We start from the raw sequence: 4,311 nt of genomic DNA on the forward strand, positions 1-4,311 counted from the left end.
ATGTAATAGAATTTATGAAGTAGTTTTAAAATTCTTACTTGTTATCATTGCTCTTGTCACTTTTATTAATTTTAAATGGAAAATTATTGTTGTTCAAGGAAGAAAGACGATAGCCCACTTAGTGGGAAATGTGATTTAATTATGGCTATTCTCCATCAACTTGTAACTGGTTTTCCCAGAGAATTTGGGGGTTAGGACTCCTGTAAATTCCAAAATCTTCATTTTATAGTGTATTTAACTCTACCACTTATTTTTCAGAATTGTGTCTAGATCCCCTGGGTCAATAGAATGTGTATCCCAAGTGCCCCATAAGATGGATGGTTTTTAGTAGGCATGTTGGCATTATTTGTACATAAGAAGGGAGTATGGAGGATCAGAATAGCTTTGGCATTTACCTTGTTAAATTTTTATAGCTAAGCTCTGGTTCAAGGGTCTACTTAAACGACTTAACTGCACTAAGAAAAATGAGAGCGTTGAGACCTATGAACGGAGTCCACAAAATTCTATGAAAATGAACCAGTTCTAGTAGAAATCAGCATATTTAATGATCCAAGATACACAACTGTAACATTAAGTAGTTTTTATTGACCTGAAGGAATTTTATACTTTTCCTTATAGGGACAAAAATTCAGGACATTCCTCTTTATTATATTTTCAAAAATTGTTGTGTTTTTCAGTCACTAAGTTATGTCCGACTCTTTTCGGCACCATGGACTGCTCACACCAGGCTTCCCTATCCTTCACTATCTGCTGGAGTTTGCTCAAACTCATGTCCATTGAGTCAGTGACAAAAATAGTTTTACTTAATTGATCTAAACAAAAAAAATTGAATGCTTATTATATATCAGACATAGCAATGGGCCGGGGGGACACAGTAATTTACAAGGCATAGTTCCTGCTCAAGGAGGTTTCAGCCAGTGCTGGGAAGATGAGGAGACCAGAAGAATTAACAAAGATTGGCTAGGTGATTCTTGGAGGAGGCAACGGCACCCCACTCCATTACTCTTGCCTGGAAAATCCCATGGACGGAGGAGCCTGGTGGGCTGCAGTCCATGGGGTCGCTAAGAGTTGGACACGACTGAACGACTTCATTTTCACTTTTCACTTTCATTCACTGGAGAAGGAAATGGCAACCCACTCCAGTGTTCTTGCCTGGAGAATCCCAGGGACGGGGGAGCCTGGTGGGCTGCCGTCTATAGGGTCGTTCAGAGTTGTACACGACTGAAGCGACTTAGCAGCAGCAGCAGGTGATTCTGGACAGAAGAACAGAAAGTTCAAAGATGATTCATAAAAAAGAAAAAAAAAATGGGGCTTACTCAGAGAGCTACAAGTGATTTGGCACAAGTGTGAGGAGATAGTGGACAGACAGGAAAATGTAGAAATAAGCAGGGTTTTATCCCAGGCAGGTCTTATGTACCAATATTAAAGATATTCTGTGTTCTAGAAATGGTTAAATTGGCAGCTGCAGGCTAAGTTCAGCCCTTAGATGTGTCTTCCTCATTATTATGTGTGTTATCTCATTTAAAATATATATAAAAATTCTCACAAAAACTCAGATCAGAAATTCTCTTGAAAGATCAGGAATTCACATTGGATCTTTGTAGCCCTGTGGCTGAGAGGTTGCTTCTGGAGGAATGAACATTGCATTTATGAGTCACTGCCTTCTCCACTTGCTTCACTCACTTTTATCACCTGTTGGGCCCCTGAAGCATTTGCTTTTGCAAGCCTCCTGAGGAGAAACTACAAAACTAAATTTGCTTTAATATGTTAGTCTGACTGATATTACAGCTATCAGGTTTGGATTCAGATGAATTTACTTAAGAAATTACTTCAGTAATCGAGAGAAATGATGAGGGACTAACAGAGGTATTGGTGGGGGGTAAAGAAAGTAATAGAAATTAGCATTCCTAATACGGAAACATGGCTTTGGTGATCTAAAAGAAATTAGAAGGAAGAGTAAATGATGTCATTTTAATGTTCAGGTTAATCAACTTGAGGGTCATTGTTTCAATTTAGATGTTCAAGAAGCAGATGCCAATCTAGAATTAGATCTACAAAGAAATTTTTGGTGGGGATGCCAATGAAGGATTGAAATGGAGGGTAAAAGAAGGCATAGAGGGACTTCCCTGATGGTTCAGTGGTTAAGAAACTGTCTTCCAATGCAGGGATGTGGGTTTAATTCCTGGTTGGGGAACTAAGATGCCACAGGCAACTAAACTCCCGTGCCAGAACTACCAAGCCCATGTGCTCAAGAGCCCATGTTCTGTGATAAGAGAAGGCAATGGCACCCCACTCCAGTACTCTTGCCTGGAAAATCCCATGGACGGAGGAGCCTGGTAGGCTACAGTCCATGGGGTCGCTACGAGTCGGACACGACTGAGCGAATTCACTTTCACTTTTCACTTTCATTCATTGGAGAAGGAAATGGCAACCCACTCCAGTGTTCTGGCCTGGAGAATCCCAGGGATAGGGGAGCCTGGTGGGCTGCTATCTATGGGGTAGCACAGAGTCGGACATGACTGCCTCGACTTAGCAGCAGCAGCAGCAGCATGTACTGCAACTAGAGAAAAGTCACACACTACAGTGAAAGAGCCCCCACACCACAATGGAGATCTAGTGCAGCCAAAATAAAAAAATAAATAAAATAAAATGAAAGAAGGCACAGAGAGCCTATAGATTGAAAAACGGTTCTGACACCTATGAAGCAAAGAATGTGGGATTGGATCTGATGCTCAGACTGCAGTGCAACTCTGATAAAGTCTCAGCCAGGATAACTGCAGCATGATATTCAAGGTTTATTTTTTCACTTTCATGTATTGGAGAAGGAAATGGCAACCCACTCCAGTGTTCTTGCCTGGAGAATCCCAGGGACGGGGGAGCCTGGTGGGCTGCCTTCTATGGGGTCGTACAGAGTTGGACATGACTGAATCAACTTAGCAGCATTGAAGGAATCAGTTGCTTGAAAAGAAATGGGGCAGAACTGGTACTCCCACCATTCTCCACGGCCTGGTGTAAACTATGCTGGGGACTTTGAAAATATAACAGCTTGAGTTTGTCAGCTAATTGCTCTCCTTCTAATACATTCTCTCTTGAAACGAGATATGAATAGTAAATGCCCGTAGAGGACACAGGTACCACTAATAGAAGTATTGGATTCAAATAATGAGAGAAGGCATTGAAAATGATTGCTTGTAGAGAGGAAGGAATGAATGGATTTAGCAAGAGACTGATGTTTCCTTAATGGCCTTTTGGGAGGCTGTTACACGATAAGCCTTACCCTTACACTATAAGTGTAAGAGACACTTACGAAAGGTACTTTGTGAGTGCTCAGTTGCTTGAGTCATGTCCAGCTATTTGCTACCCTAAGGACTGTAGCCCACCAGGCTCCTCTGTTCATGGTATTCTCCAGGCAAGAAATACTGGAGTGGGTTGCCATGCCCTCCTCCAAGGGATCTTCCTGACCCAGGGATCGAACCCTCATGTCCTGCATTAAAGGCAGATTCTTTACCACTGAGCCACTGGGGAAGCCCCCCAACACATTACATATGTGAGTTAAAGGACTTGGGACAGAGAATGATCTATGGATTCCAAATCCATAGATCTTTTCCAATCCATCTATGGATTCCAAAAGTTCTTTTTTTCTTTTTTCTATTATATGTAAGCACACTACTTGCCCTATCTATACTCTCTTTCAGTCAAGTGCAGCAGTATGATTGTGTTCTTGTCAATGGAGAGAGGTGGTGATATGTGCCACTCACTGACAGGGTTCATAAACTTGGCCACAGACAATCCTCTCTTCCACTTTACCAGCTGGAAACAAAGGATTCTAAGGCCTTATCCTCCACAAGATGGATAGAGCATGAGGTTTGAATCATTGCGAGTGAGACCACTTGGGAAATAATTACTTTGTGTTATTCTGTGTCTAAAATTGTATTTTTAATATAATAATTTCCAGGTCCATCCATGTTGCTACAAATGGCATTATTTCATTCTTTTTAATGGCTGAGTAAAGTAAGTCATGTATGGATGCGAGAGTTGGACTGTGAAGAAAGCTCAGCACTGAAGAATTGATGCTTTTGAACTGTGGTGTTGGATAAGACTCTTGAGAGTCCCTTGGACTGCAAGGAGATCCAACCAGTCCATTCTGAAGGAGATCAGCCCTGGGATTTCTTTGGAAGGACTGATGCTAAAGCTGAAACTCCAGTACTTTGGCCACCTCATGCTAAGAGTGGACTCATTGGAAAAGACTCTGATGCTGGGAGGGATTGGGGGCAGGAGGAGAAGGGGATGACAGAGGATGAGATGGCTGGA

Source organism: Bison bison, unplaced genomic scaffold, assembly GCF_000754665.1.
Source record: "Bison bison bison isolate TAMUID 2011002044 unplaced genomic scaffold, Bison_UMD1.0 scf7180017864258, whole genome shotgun sequence".
Lineage (NCBI taxonomy): Eukaryota > Metazoa > Chordata > Mammalia > Artiodactyla > Bovidae > Bison > Bison bison.